The 17,151-nt window shown below is 35.5% G+C and overlaps 1 protein-coding gene across 8 annotated transcripts in view; it reads left to right on the top strand.

The window, feature by feature from the left end:
* Positions 1-17,151, top strand: part of LOC132916255 (F-actin-monooxygenase Mical) — a 116,197-nt gene that overhangs the window by 70,302 nt on the left and 28,744 nt on the right. The window lies entirely within an intron of this gene.

Genomic DNA, 17,151 nt, shown 5'->3' with positions numbered 1-17,151 from the left:
GTTCGTTCGAAAACGAAGACTTTAAGAAGAAAAAGATATCGTATATCTGAATAACATTTGCGTAATTATTAATAACTGTTTTGCTCGGTGCGTTTTATATTTTAAAAACATTTGTCAAAGTTACGGGAAATTGTTTGTTCGAAGCCTTGAAGAATTTAAGACGACAGAAATTTTATATTTGAACCCCTCGATGATCCCTGTGTACCTACCTGTTCTGAATTAGTATGGAGTTTTCACTTTACGTTCACAATTTACATTTACATTTACATTTACAAAACTTTAAGAAGAAAAAGATATCGTATATCTGAATAACATTTGCGTAATTGTTAATAATTTTGCTCGGTGCGTTTTATATTTTAAAAACATTTGTCAGAGTTACGGGAAATTGTTTGTTCGAAGCCTTGAAGAATTTAAGACGACAGAAATTTTATATTTAAACCCCTCGATGATCCTTGTGTATCTACCTGTTCTGAATTAGTATGGAGTTTTCACTTTACGTTCACAATTTACATTTACATTTACAAGACTTTAAGAAGAAAAAGATATCGTATATCTGAATAACATTTGCGTAATTATTAATAATTTTGCTCGGTGCATTTTATATTTTAAAAACATTTGTCAAAGTTACGGGAAATTGTTTGTTCGAAGCCTTGAAGAATTTAAGACGACAGAAATTTTATATTTGAACCCCTCGATGATCCTTGTATACCTACCTGTTCTGAATTAGTATGGAGTTTTCACTTTACGTTCACAATTTACATTTACATTTACAAGACTTTAAGAAGAAAAAGATATCGTATATCTGAATAACATTTGCGTAATTATTAATAATTTTGCTCGGTGCATTTTATATTTTAAAAACATTTGTCAAAGTTACGGGAAATTGTTTGTTCGAAGCCTTGAAGAATTTAAGACGACAGAAATTTTATATTTGAACCCCTCGATGATCCTTGTATACCTACCTGTTCTGAATTAGTATGGAGTTTTCACTTTACGTTCACAATTTACATTTACATTTTTAAAGAATCTTTTTTTTTTTTATTTTATTTTGGTTATTTTACAATTTGTCCTTATGGACATTTGGTAAAGTGTTATATCTTGTTGGTGAAGAAAAAAAAATAAAAAATAAATATAGCATGTGGGCGGCTACCCCCAGCGGGATGCCAGCTTCGTTTTTTCTAAGTTATATCTTTCATGAGGTTTTAAAGAATCTTTAACAATATTATGCAAGATGTTATCGTACTATACAGGGTAGTCAATATTCTAAGAATGTAACGCACTGTTCTTTCAGTTTCGGATAAGATGCCTTTCAAACTAATCGCTTCTCGTCTTAAATGCTTTCATACCTTTTTATGTATTTCTTGCATTCTGCTATTCGAACGAAGGATAGTAAAAAGGTAACGCATGCCTGATACGACGTTGCTTTTGTTCGTTAATGGTCTTCCTTCGTTTTGTAACGATTCAATTGCATATTGCGCACGGATTTCCTTTCCTCTTTCGGGATTGTTGTCCTCTGGGTTGTGACGTCAAAGGAATCGCAGAATGTTTCCCGAGAGCTCGTCGCGGCTTTCTTTCACTTGTAATCATCTTTAAAAATGATTTTAACACTCTTATACATATTAACTGTATCTGTATCTAGAACAACCTGTTTTAATATATCTGCTTGAATATATTCGATGTATTTAAACTATCAATTTGCCTATGTGAGACAAGTTGTAGATTAGTTTGGAAATCATTGTATCATATAACGTATCCATTGTCCAATCTTCTCTAATGGATTTTTTCTCCAGTTCCTCAACGCCAAGTTTTGCAATCAAATCAAATATAAATGTTGAATGCTTACTCGTGCACCTTTTCCTATAAGAATTTTCAATGCCAGAGGACGCGTATAGAATGTACGAAGAACGACGACCGAGTGCAAGATTTAAATAACAAATTCTCTTAAGATCTTACTACTCGCTTTCTATCTACATGAATCGAGAAAGTCTTCGTTTTTATTCTCCTACCACGAGATCACATCGTAGGGAGGAAAATTCTTGTTCATGGGGGTCATCTGGCTACGACGTTCGTTGATAATAATTTACTACCCTTCTCGGCTCTTCGCGTTCAAACTCAATTGCAAACCAATAAGATTTCGGAGAATTGACTCTTCGATCGGCGGAAATTGCCGATTACCATCGATCAGTTTCTCGATATGTAAAACGAAACATCCAGGGCAGTCTATTTTATATCGTCGGAATATTCAATTACGAGTTTTCGATTCGAGAAACCTCCGATAAAACGATAATAACTAGAACGAGGATGGAAATTCGTATTTTCACGGACGAAAATTAAGAAACGGAGTTTTACGAGCAGAAATGTTTTCAACCGATAAATACTACGATGTATATTTTACTTTTAACGTTTCATACATTCTCGCAGATTAGGCACGTTCCATCTGTCTTTAAGATTCTCGTAAACTCGTAAATATTTGCAATTTATGTTTGAATAACGATATTTCACGCATAGGCACAAATCCTCTTACACGGATACCCACACAGGCATTTGAACAGGACACTTACACAGGTCATACTCGTTACTGTATAGAGAGTGGGGTTCAAAGCATTTAAGGGATCATGGGTTACTACCTAAGTCTAATCTGAGAGTAACTGGCCAACAATCAACAATTCTCACATACGTTGTTACTTATATCACTCGCTTATATACATCAGGTTCTTAAAATATTATTTTAACATAAACATTGCGTCTTCCACAGATTATTAATCCTAACTTCAAGATTAAATTCTAACAGTATTTTATATGGGAGTTTCTTTTAGATGCTTTACGCTCTGCACGAGTTGCGTGTTAAGCTTGCAAGCTAAAGATGCGAAAAGAACTTATCTATTATGTTTATAAATAAAAGAACTTATCTATGTGTTTATAAATTCTTCATTACGTGTAGATTCTGGATTTTTATGTATTAGGTCTTCCGAATCATTGTCTCGAATTTAAAATGAACTGCCTCCCCATGAATAACTCTGATAATAAGTGCATATCCCACAAATTGTGGGTATAATGATTTGGAGATTATTGTTGTGATTGTTTAGGAAAGCGTATTTGTTGGAACCCTTACACAGACATCCACATAGGCATTTGAACAGGACACTTACTCAGATCATACTCATTACTGTATAGAAAATGGGATACAAAATATTTAAGGGATCATGGGTCACTACCTAAGTCTAATCTGAGAATAACTGACCAACAATCAACGATTCTTCTATACGTTGTTAATTATATTACTCACTTATATACATCAGGTTCTGTAGTTGTGTTTAATAAACATCACTGAATATTATTTCAACATAAACATTGTGTCTTCCACAGATTATTAATCTTAACTTCAAGATTAAATTCTAACAATTTGGTATGATAAAACTATTTAATAAGGAAATAATAATAATAATAATAAAACAAGAATAATTTAACGAAACAACGACACTTCCAACTCTGTTTGTTTCTTAAATCTAAATCTCATTGAGTGGAGTTGAGTTGAGTTGAGTCTAAATCTCGTTCTTTGACCCTTTGCTAATTACCTAGGTAACCCCACAACGCATTCTTTCTAACTGTTTATTCTTTTGAAATACAATTTCCTACGTTACAATATTGTCCCAACATTGTAAATCCTAAAAAAAGATACGGGAAATTAAACATAGAAGCCTGGAAGGTGATCACAATAGGTATCCAAATCTAATCTTAAGACCCTTTGAATCATAATTTTCCTTTGTTACTTTTCTTCGTTAATCACTGACCTGGAAGATTTTAGATATAAGGAAATAGGAAACCTTGGTTTCAAATCAGTTTTCCTACGGCCAGCGGACTGTTCTAACGTGTTCGACAGTGCAAGTTTCTTCAGTCGCTAGTGTTAAGTGTGAGGATTCGTGATCTTCGAGAACCCCGAGCATTATTCAGAAACATCTGCTCCTTCGACATCTGTAACGGTCCACGCTGTGTAAGTATCCATCGTTGAACCGCATCGTTGATGTGTTTGTGAGAAATTGAAAGGTGCGAACGTGCAGAAAATTCGTCAAGCATAGAAAATTATACGAAATATCGAAAGTATTCTCTATAATTAGACTGTGGATAATTGTTATAGTGATTAAAAAATTGGAATCTAAGTAGCGACTTGTCTCAGCTGTCGATTATTACAGCAAATACTTTGCTTTAGATATTCTTTATAACTTTGCTATTAAACGAATTTTCCTCTACACTTTTGCATTTAAACTTCCTCCGCAAATGCATAAAACAGTTAATGTGCAGTTAATAAAGTTTCCTTCTTTAGTTGCCGTTTCTTCGGTTGCGTTCGTAAAAATATCGAGTTGAAAATTTCCACAAATATGTACGATCCACCTATCGTTTGCACATCTGTCGCTCTAGTTTAAATATTTTCCATCTGTTTCACGTAGAATGTAGTATTAAATTCTGGCCAAATATCGAAAGATAATTATTATCGATCTACAGCGGTCTTCTGGATGTATCGTATCCGATCGCATCCGACCTATACCATCCCCTTAATCTGCTGCATTCCCTGCGGCAATAAAATTGCCCGCAATGGGACACAGAACGAACGAAAATTCAATCTGTTCGTTTGGTTTGTCCGTCGCTGTAACACAGTGACACTTGTGCACACGCGTGCACTGTCACCGGTAGCTTCTTCATCGACGCCCACGATCGCTGTAAAATTGGCCAGCTTGGACGCTCTAGTTCCGCAGGATTGCATCTCTCGTTCGCCCACCTCGGCCATCGTATTTATAGAGACACACTCACCTTCTCTTCTCTCGCTGACTGCACGTGTTGTTTCACTCGTTTGTTATTTCCCAGCGAGAAGATAATCCAACCACGATATTCCAGCGTTTTGAAAGACGATTGTCCGATAGCTGCTCGAACTTGACTGTGATAATTGGCGATCAGATGGGTCGCGTAAGCTTAGGGTTCGATTAACGCTAGGACCAGCACAGCAGTCAAAATTATTGCTTTTACGATTTTATTTTAAAATTCCTACTTCGTGTTACATATTTTTCTGCAATGGTGCAACGACTTTTGCAGCGACGACTAAAGGAACGGTATAATGAATTTTATATATTTTTTATATATTTATTTTATTTATTCAAAATCAAAATAATTTTGTCTCCTGGCTACTTGTACCGATACCAGTCTAAATAACTGGTACTTGTCAAGGCGTAAAAGGATCCCACAATCTGTTTATCCAGTTTCCTCGTTTTCCACAACTTTCAACGCGTTTTTACAATTTTTACTGTGTATCGTTCGATACGATGACGTCGATTATCAGGAAAATTCCGGACCCATCACGATGCTCATTTTTATTTATTATTTTTATTTGTACTTGATCCGTGCCTTTCGGCTTTGGACGAGCTTTCAGTTTTACATCTTTTTTACCTATCACCCTTTTTACATTTTCTCATTCTTATGGCGTTATCACCTTATTGCATCCTCCCTTACATCTATCTAAACTCTTTTCCTTGTCTATCTCTCTTTTCTTATACATCTACCTCCCCTCTCATCCACTCTGTTATATCGCACTTCGTTATATATTCTGTGTCTAAAACTATGGCAACTTTTGGGCTTTCGCCTCCTTGCTGTGCTTCCTTTTCGTCGTTCCTCCCCGTCTTGTATCTCCCTTCTCTTCTCCATTATCGTTTTCAGTTCCATTATTCCTTCTCCCGTCTCGTTCGTGACGCTCTAAAACTATCGATAGTTCACGATGTTCGATTAAAGCAGGATTTTGATTAGGCAGAGATAGCGTTTGCCTCGTATGGAGCAAGATTACGAATAATACGATACAATGCCGTTGATAATCTGATTTTGTGATACTATTTAGTGATTAAAAAGACGTACTTTTATAATCGTAAGCTTAAGATTGGATTAATGGAATTATCGATGACTCACGAATTGTTATAATATGCTAAAGAATTTTGGTTAGACAGGGATATTCCTTGCTTGCACATTGATAAAGATATCAGAGCGAAATGATAAACGTAACTTTTGCTAATTTTCTAATTTTTATGTTATTCGGTATTACGTACACTTTGATATAATTAGAAAGAGGAGCAATCTGTTTGGTTCAAAGATACAAGCCTTGTAGCAATAGATAAGAAATCGATGAAGAATTTGTGGAAAAATATCAAGGACATACCTAATACTCAAAATATAATAATCAATTTAGATTTTTTAAATCTATGCTTTTTTTAAGAGAATTGTACATACAGAACTCCACAACCAAAAATAAAAAGACAGTTATAGCAAACTGTTTGGCAGGGTAATGTATTTTAAAATTACATCCCCATGTACAACAACAAATATGACTTATCTTATCGTATCTTTACACCCGAAATGTTATCGTCTTCAAATACTTTGCTTAGCTTTCTCTAATTAGAAATTCTTACGTGTAAATTTTTGTTGAAACGAATGCTTTTGTCAAAAAGATTTATTTTTCTCTGTGCAACGAAACGTACTAAAGGAGGATTAAGGCTGGTTTCTCTTTTGAACGAAATTTGCAGAGTTATTCGGCCGTGTCTCTTTTAATTGCACTGTTTGCTTAATTCACTCTAAATATTTTCCACGCTTAACGTTGATAATGATAGAAACCGTTCCTTAAATATTCTTCACGTCGCTGATTTGTTTCAATTCTATCCGAGTATCCAGTCGAAAGATGATAATTAATCTCCTTCTTTCTATTCATATTTATCTCTTATTTCTATTCATTTATTACAACGATAACTACGTTCGTTTCAACTTCTCCAATCCCGTTAACAATAAAACCACCTAGAAATAATATGACCAACATTTTCTAAATAGAACGATAACAGTCAAGTAATAGTATCGCCCAATGAAATTCACATTATCTTACGAAATATTTCCATTTTTCTGCATCGTCAAGAATTTAGAATTTTTCCCGCAAAGCGACAAATTACGCGATTTTACATTTGTCATAATCTCTGCGCTGATCAAGTAACAATTAGATTCAAATTATTATTCACGCAAAAAAAAAGAGAGGAGAACTTACGTTTATCGTTATTTCTGCGTCGACTGGTCAAAGTAATTAAAAAATGGTGCCATTAATTAGATCGAATTTATCTTCCAAAATACGCTGCCGCCTAGATTTTAGAATTTTTCCCGCAAAGCGACGAATTACGCGCTTTTACATTTGTCATAATCTCTGCGCTGATCAAGTAACAATTAGATTCAAATTATTATTCACGCAAAAAAGAAAAGAGAAGAACTCTTACGTTTATCATTATTTCTGCGTCGACTAGTCAAAGTAATTAAAAAATGGTGCCATTAATTAGATCGAATTTATCTTCCAAAATATGCTCCCGCCTAGATTTTAGAATTTTTGACGCAAAGCGACGAATTACGCGATTTTACATTTGTCATAATCTCTGCGCTGATCAAGTAACAATTAAATTTAAATTATTATTCACGCAAAAAAAATAGAGAAGAACTCTTACGTTTATCGTTATTTCTGCGTCGACTGAAAAAAGTAATTAAAAAATGGTGCCATTAATTAGATCGAATTTATCTTCCAAAATATGCTGCCGCCTAAATTTTAGAATTTTTCTCGCAAAGCGACCAATACACGAGACTCTTGCGTCTATCGTCGTTTCTACACCCACTTTTTCCATCGTTCCGCATATATGTGTTTAGAGGTGTAACGCGCAAAGGATTCTGGGTCAAAGAAAAACCGTGTAAGCGTGAACAGGGGGAGGAGAAAAGAGTGAGTGCGCTGGCTGAAAATGGTTATTGATTTTTAGACGGCGTCCGCGGGTCCTCCGTATATTTGATACGAAACTTTTACTTTTAGCAGCCGCAAGTGTAGCTTCATTGAACGGAATTCGACAGGCACGAGAGCTTCTTGTCACGTTTACCGGTCACGGATCACGCTGAATTTCATTCAGACCTCCTTTCCAACCATGACACTCCCAGACGTTCGAACTGCTTTCTTTCATCCTCGCTCCTTCCACCGAATCATTTGGAATCTGGTTGTCTGGAAAAACATTCATTAATCACTCATATTCCACATAGACGTAAATGGCAATTATCTTCGATGAAACGCTAGATTAATAATATTCGAGCGACCATACACGTAGACTCTATGATGCTGGAACGCTTGTGCATATCTTTTACGAACGTATAATGAGAGTTATAGGAAACATTTAGAGGCTTTACTGTCATGGGTATATCGGCAAAACTTGAAAGAAATGTGAAAATGTACATAGAAATTGCAGGATATTTGATACAAGTATAGACATCGTAAAGATCACACGACCATTCGAACAGACGATACCAACACTCTGAGTGCCACACCAAAATCACACGTTTCGCCGAGGAACCCACGGGAGTATTTTTATTATTCAAAGCATATAATGGAAAAATAATAATAAATTGACGATTTAAGACAACATTCTTCCCCGATGGACCGTTTATCTTATTGATGGTCACGGGTGACCATCGTGGCGCCTTGCTAACAGTTGATAGCGACGTATTATAACGAGGCTTCGTTTGTTTCAACAAACCATTCGCATTCGTTGTTTCGTCGCAAGCAAAACGTGCAGAATTTATTGCTGAGACGTGTAGAAGATATTAATAAACAGTATTTGGTCATTGTATATATAATGGCAAAGTATGTGCACACTTCTAATTTCAATTATACGATTATAAAGCAGCATTTACGATTATTTTCTAAGCTGTGTTTATAATAATATTCGTAGATTACCCTTCAAACATATGGATGCAAACACAGTGCACCTTTAGATGCAGGATTTATTCTCATTTTTTTATCAATGTTCTAATAAAAATGTTAATCGTTCGATGGGACACTTTTTATTTCAAAGTATCTTCTATTTATCGGTTACATCCAAAATGCCCTAACTGTCAATTTTTATACAATTTTTACAATTGTAAAAAGTTGAAGCGCTCCGGTCACCAATGACCACCGTAGCGGTCAAAATGTTAATAAACTTCAATGCTACGCTTGAGATGGCTAATCATGCCGCATACTAATTTTTTTTACTAAATATATATTTCCGATGGACATCTTCTATATCTTCTATATCCTAACTTAGTCACGATATAGTGCAATTTCTATATACATATGCAGATCGCTTTCAAATTTGACCAACATAATCGCGACACTCGTGTCGTTAAATCTCGTCGCGGTGCTGATAAAGTTTCAAAATGCGCAGTGCATACAATACACGCGTCAAACTTTTCTCTGGTAAATGTCCAAACACGTTGGCGTAATTAATCAACATACTCGAACACGATTTACGAATTAGGTTTCTCTTCGTCCACGTAGATACGCCAGATCTCGCAAATAATTTGTAACAGTAACAATTGACAAGTATATTTGGCGCGTAGTAAGAACGCGTACAAAAGAGAAACTGATAAATCGTAAATAATTCATTTATAACGTAATATAGTACTATGTCACGTACTATGATTAACATTCCGAACTTAAACAGTGCGAGGCGAGGAGGAACGATCTTCTAAAAGAAGGTCGAACGAATGGAAAACAATTCTCAAACAGCAAACTAGGTGTTCGATGCATTTTTTAGACTTTGCTCGAGTGGCGAAAAATTTGTCCAGCAAGAAATAGCATGAAATCGGGCTGGTTGCGTTTTAAACGGCGAGAGTGTGGCTGGTTGAAATTCTTCCACGGAAATATGTCGTCCCATTTCGCCAGACAGACTTTTTTTTACCGAAGCACGAAGCTGAAACCGTCTCTTTCGTTGTATTTATAGACTGCTTGTCCTCCTTGCTTCTGATCATTTATGTATAAAGGCCGCCGTTACTCTGTTCTACAGGGAACAGGTATTCTACCAATGATACGCCGCTCCTTTTTCCTGCACGTGAGATACCCAAAGATAAAACGTGGATGGATAAGATCCATACGAATCTGGCTACCGAACCTTTCTTTCGCCAGCCACCTTCTCTTTTTTTTTCGCTCTATTCTTCTCATTTTTCTCTTTTCAGCTTTATCTTTTGTTATACTCGTAGAGTACGCCGACTTTTGTTCCGATTCGCGCGATATTTTGATAAATTGATTCGGTCGTACGAATGGAACGTATTATCTTGATTGATCGCAGAGACGGACCAAGTTGTATACTGTTTGCTCGAAATTCGTTACGGTACAAAAGAGTTTAGAATTGGGACTTGCGTCTGTGTGTACGAGTATTGGTATCTTTTATAGTAGACCTTTTTACCGTCTTGATAAGTCATCTATTTTAGGGTATACGTCATAACTGTTCACTCATCTTGTCAATTATAACTCCATTTTGCAGGATTATGGTGTCTTTCGCTCCTCTTACCCTTGAAAATTTCTTTCGCTCGCCACCGCGTTATCGAGTGTTGTTGAAAATTATTTGAAAAATGTTCGCCTCGTGGTAAAATTCTTGTGCTATCGAATTAATTTTACTAATGGAATGTGACGAATCACGGAGCTATAAATTACGAGTAGGTATTAATAAGTTTGGCATTAAAACGTGGCAAAGTTCTGTTATACGTATGCTACAGGCACGTAATTGCAAGTAAATTTTATAAATTACGATCGTCCTATTTAACAAAATTACGAAACAGTAAAGCCTGTACAATAGAAATCCCCAACGTGCAACTCGTAATTTGTCAATTTGCTAGCATCATTGTTACTAAATTATAGAGCGAGACGCTCGAGACTAATCGATGTAACGCAAAACGACCCAGAATTAAGTATACTTTCATAAACCATAAAATTATTACGTTTAGACGTTATAATTTTCCCCATAAATATAGCTCGCTCAAAGTGGCATGAAAGCGTATAATACGACATTGGCATTAGTATCATTGTCGTTCAAAAATCGACTCGGCCGTCGATCGTATTAAAGACGCCTATATTCGTCGAAGGAACATCTTCAACCGTACGATCTTAAAGACTTGTAAATACAAAACGTTTCGCGATGTAACGATAAAGATCTACATCGTCCTGTAATCGCGTGAACGAGCCACGCATTGTTCGCGCTGTTTCTTAAATCTGGAGCGCTCGATTGTTCTTAGTAATCTGCCTCTATCTCTGGATGTAGAAGAAACCAAGGGAACGATAGTGGCTTGGTTCCAAGTTCTACCAAAACGTGGCACGACGAAACTTTGCTACTGTAGCCGTGGTCCGTTGCTCAATAGCGTTGCTAGACTTCTAATAGATAACCCAGTGAACCGTTTGCCCGGTTGCGCTCGTTCTTTAAACCGCGTTCAACGTTTAACATTCGGGTCACTTGCCCGATCAAGCGTCGCAGGTGGTACGAGTCTTACGGTAAATTTCTGTACGCTGTTTTCAATAGGCCGTTACCGATGCACGTGATAGTCGTTCCCTTCGATGGGAAATAAATCTTTGGTGGCAGTCGTCGGTGTACGAATTTATTGCGAAGAAACGCGTTAAGGTTGGCTGAGATAACCGCGCGAATCTACTTCACTGACAGATATCCGACGATGTATACGTTGACGTAAGTTAAGGTAGAGATCTGTGACGCGATATTTCTTCGATATTTTCTAATTTATCGAGAAGAATCGGTTGGAGAATCTAGAAATCCGTATGATTCAGTCAGAAGCAAGTAGCGATGAATTTTATTTGGCAGAGATGCGATGTATACGTTGATGAGGATCGAGAAGAAGATCGATGATACGATATTCCGAGATGTTTGTTAATTTACTGTTAAAAGAGAAGGCTGGTTCTAGGATCTACGTGGTTAAGTGAGTAATAAAGATTTTCATTGGCGGGTAGTTATAGTTACGTCGCTGTGGGTTAGAATAGAGATCGGTGACGCGATATTTCTTCTATATTTTCTAATTTATCGAGAAGAATCGGTTGGAGAATCTAGAAATCCGTATGGTTCAGTCAGAAGCAAGTAGCGATGAATTTTATTTGGCAGAGATGCGATGTATACGTTGACGTAAGTTAAGGTAGAGATCTGTGATGCGATATTTCTTCGATATTTTCTAATTTATCGAGAAGAATCGGTTGGAGAATCTAGAAATCCGTATGATTCAGTCAGAAGCAAGTAGCGATGAATTTTATTTGGCAGAGATGCGATGTATACGTTGATGAGGATCGAGACAAAGATCGGCGATGCGATATTTCCGAGATGTTTGTTAATTTACTGTTAAAAGAGAAGGCTGGTCCCAGGATCTACGTGGTTAAGTGAGTAATAAAGATTTTCATTGGCGGGTAGTTATAGTTACGTCGCTGTGGGTTAAAATAAAGATCGGTGACGAGGTATTTCTGAGGTATTTCTTTTTTTTCATTGAGAATCTTGGTTCAACAGTTTCCGTGCAATTTGTAACAAGTTAAGTGTAAGCTGTCAATATTATTATACGTCTTTCTAGTAGCACGTATAAAGGAAAAATATCTAACGTTACTATTTTAATAGAAATCATAAAATCTTTGAAAAACTACAAGTGGTTCCCGGCCGGTATCTCGCTGGCAGAACCTACGCAATTTGCCTTGGAACGAATTTATTGGACAGCATGCCACCACCTTGTCGTTAAATTTATACCGCTGCGCTGATAACTCTGCTCTAGCCATCACTTTTTTTTTTTTTTTTTTTTTTTAATAGCGCTTCGAACAAATAACATTTCTACTTCCACGAGCACTGTGAGATGCTCTTGAACGCTTAAAGATTCCAATGTCTTTTACATTATCCATCATCATAATACGATACATTGTACGATTACGTAATTACTATAATATTTCTGAATCTCTTCGATTTTATACCTTCTTCTACTTGATAATTTTGTACCTTTTGTCTCTTAGATTCAAATCATTCGCACTTTTATTTCTTCAAACTCTCGTTATCTTTCTTTCTACTATTAGGCTGGCAACTAAGTGATTACGGATTTTGTCGATACCGTCTAATGACAAAATCCGCAATCGCTTAGTTGCCAGCCCAGTACGTTCTTTTGTCTACGATCAACTCACAGATTTAACTGAAGAGAGAAAACGATATCGTGGAATATAAATTTGCAAATTTCTATCTCGAAACAATTGCAACGAAACGGTTAAAAATTCGGCCAGAGGCTGGAGTTTCGTTGTTTCTTGAAACGACGAGAACCTCTCGAGAGAACAAAGGTGGAAGAAGCGAAAAGTATGAGAGCGTAGGTATAATGTGGACGTCGGATGACGCTCGTTTGCCCGGACAATTTGCCATAATGACCGGAACAGCTGATCGTGTGCTCACTACGAGAAACGATTCCTCCTCTGCCGGCGTGAAACCGCGTATATCTCAATTTGTACCGTATGTTCGATCATCAAAGTTCGTGATTATCACGTTATATCCGTTTTCTTCGCATTAACCACGAATAGCCTCGGTGTTGATCTTTCGCTTGCTCGCTGTACAGTTGCAGAAACTTTTTACGAACGTATCACATATATATATGTATATAATATATATATATATATATATATATGTGATATATATAATATAAATATATATATATATAATTTCTATATTCTAATAATATATATAATTTTATAAATATAAATATAAATATATATATATATATAATTTCAAAATTTATTTTACGCGATATGATATATATATATATATATATATATATATATATATATATATATATATATCCAATAATATATATAATATAATATAATATATATAAATTCCAACGATTATTAATAAATTTCCAAAATTAACATCGCAACGAATATGAATATCGTTATATCGTATTAGTAAAATTGAACCGATTCGAAAATGATTTCACGCGTGTATAGAAGCTACGGACATACATTTGGCAAAAATTATACCAAAATATTTGAACAGTGAATTATTCATTATTTTAATGAACCTCGATGTCCAATGGAGTCATTTAACGTTTCTCGTATGCTTAAGACTTTAGGTTACTCGTGCTGTATACTAATTTTTTATTCAATATGTGTTTACAGTAAATGTGTTCTAACTTCTATATACATACGTTTTCGAATTGGTTTCAAATAGTAATATAAACACGATAATAGTGTCACATTAGAGCGACGAGGTGAACAATTTTCTATGGTGTATTTTCCATAATTTTTGTGTAAAGTTAACAGAATATCAGATTCTTTGATAAATTCTTTCACTCCTTCTTTTCTTTCTTTTTTCTTTTTTTGAATGAAAAACATTCTTGTTTAGTTATAATTAATATCTTGCTTAATAATTAATATCTGTCTTAAATAAATTGTTACGGTCTATTTCTTTACGAAAATTATTCTTGATTAATTCATAATCTGATTGTAACCGATAATCCCGAATCTAAAATTCTAACGAAATTATTATGTAACTTGAGAATGACCAGATGTTCGCGTTAATTCTAACGGAGATACGTGTAGAATCATTTTACGAAACACAAGCCGAGTTCTAACACGGACTTGTATCTTAATGATTCGGTGTATCCGGAAAAGAAACGTCCGAGTAATTTCCGTTTTTAAGTTACTATGTCAGATGCATTAGGAAAGATACGGATCTTGAAAATCATTCGGTCAACGAGGCTTCTTAACGAACAGCTAAACCAAAGAAACACGTCTAGAAAACCCGTCCAATTTCGAAATAAAACTCTGTGGAATCGTTAATGAACTCAAACGCTTTTCCGCTTCGTGTAATGCACAGCAGATTTTAACGATGTGAAAGAGACATCGCCGGTGAACGAACTGCGCACACGTTAATTACTTTTGCATCATCCCAGTTGCTAGAGTTGCTACTCGTCTGTATTAATGTAACACGATTCGAATGAAACACGAAAATTTCTCTTGCAACTAGATACCTTGCAAATTAGTTCTATTAACGCATCGCCGTTGGCAAAATTTGCACATATGATACAACATCTTATTAACGCGTTCCACATCGTCCCACCCATATGGAGAAATCAAAGTTTTTTTTCCAGAGGATACACCTTTTTTTATATTTCTTTAATCGTATAGTTATATAGTACGGAGTATCCGTGGATTTAACAACCAACAAAAAGTATTATATAAATATAAGTCATTGGAAGATTTATTAAACAGTTACGATAAAAATGCGAAGTAGGATAGGAAACAGCGATAAACTTGCGATTGTCATTAGCTGTTAATTATTCCATTTCCACATTTTCTTCGTTCCTCTCCTTACGAAACTAACAACGATAAAAAATTGCATTTATCATCCCATCAAGCTCGTTTCGATCTTGTTTCATCTCGCTGAACTGATCCTGGACTCACCAACTTTTCGCATCTCACTTTTTTTAAACTGTTCACATACAAATCGACTTGAAATTGGAGGCGATATTTCGTATTCCTATTATATATAACTTTTTAATAAAACTTTAAACGATCTTTGTTTATGTGACATTTAGAATTTAACGAACAAATTTGGCTGTCAAACAACAGGATAGCTCGTACTTGTAAATGTTTGAGGATGTTGGATCGTGTTCAAATCACGTACCTCTGTTTCGTGTGTCTCAGAACGACCATTAGAAGGTGGTTCATTTTACATTTTACATTTCACATTTCACATACATTTTCTTGAGTTATCACTGCTTCCTCTTGCGACTCTGATGGAAGTATATCTACATCTTACTCTTCAATGTTGCTCGGACTAAGGAACCGTCAAATTCGCCAACGGCGTTATATTCGACGTTGTGTTATTATCTGTGAAATTGTAGATGTTTTCGTAAAATATTGTTGCTTGCGTGGTCGTCATAAATTAACGTTTAGTTATGTTACAAGAGCGCGGCGTAGATCATCCTCGATCACCTTCGATTCGATTCTTTTGTCTATTTGAGAAAGAAAGAAAGGAAGGAAGAAATTCGTATAATAAAAATTATGTTAAATTAATAGACTTTATGTAATTTAGAAAGTTATAATAGCTAACGTCATCGTTAGTTTGGTGGAGGAAAAATCCGAAAATTGGATTACGTCGATCGTAAGGTGAATATTCCGTAATTTGCTGTTTCTCCGCACGCTAATTCTTCAAACGACATAAAATTAACTCGCATCGAGATTTTCAAGAACTTGTTAGGTAACGTAAGTTTTATAATAAACGTTCGTCAACCCTCGTGTTATTACTTACACTTTTCCCGGAAGCGACGTCCGATAAAAAATAAATAGCCGCGACGACTATTTTCATCGTCGACGATGATTAAAAAAAAATGCTTTGCCGTTGCTATAAAGAGCAGCCAATAACACGGCAGACCACTTACCGATACTTTGATCTCGCGAACGTACTTTCATCTAATCTTCCGTGCGATGATTTACCGGAGAAAATGAGAAAAATTCGCAGAATTAGAAAGAAATTATTCAGATAAAATTGTCGATAAAATCATGTAAGATAAAAATCTTCGACGTTTGTAGTTCGTTGAACATTTTTGCAATTTACCTACATTCGTTCAGTATCCGTACTGATCGTAGTTTTCTCAGAAGCAACGTTCAGGCAACACGTTCTTAACTATTTTCAACGTTCTCGTTAACAAGCTAATTAATTTTCTAATTTTCAGAAGGCATTCGCTTCTCAATAAACTCTTTAGACTTCTAATTTGCTTTAAACTTCGAGAGACGAAGAAAGTTCATCCATCTACAATCTTTATTGTTATTATTATTTACATTCGTTTAATTTCTTCGTCGATTACGCGTTTCGTTGAAACAATATTTCGACAAGGTTCAATACGCCGACTACATTTTCAACGTGTTAGTTGAAAATCTCATCGATAAACCGCGAATGTTTATACGAATCTATCCATTTTGATGAAAACTAAAAAAAGTACATAGAGATAGCTGTACATGGAAATTTGTTTCACTCCCGAAATATCAAAGCGAGTATTTTAGTTTACGCATTTCTCCGCATTCTTTCTGTCCATTTAAATTTCCCACAAATACACGAAGCACATATTTTATGTTTCATTATATATATTACATACATTTTCACGTGTTATGTACACTGCGTGCATCTCTATCCATTGAAATTTCTCACAAATCTCGATCTTGCATCATCCTAATCTCCAGAAAATATCCACTTCTCGATAAACTCCGCAAACGTGGTCGACTCATCGAAATTCGTTCGATTAGAAGCATCCCAAACAACTATTATGCGTGCCATTTATCTCGAA

The sequence above is a fragment of the Bombus pascuorum genome, chromosome 2 (assembly GCF_905332965.1).
Source record: "Bombus pascuorum chromosome 2, iyBomPasc1.1, whole genome shotgun sequence".
NCBI lineage: Eukaryota > Metazoa > Arthropoda > Insecta > Hymenoptera > Apidae > Bombus > Bombus pascuorum.
This window is presented reverse-complemented; position numbering and strand designations above follow the sequence as displayed.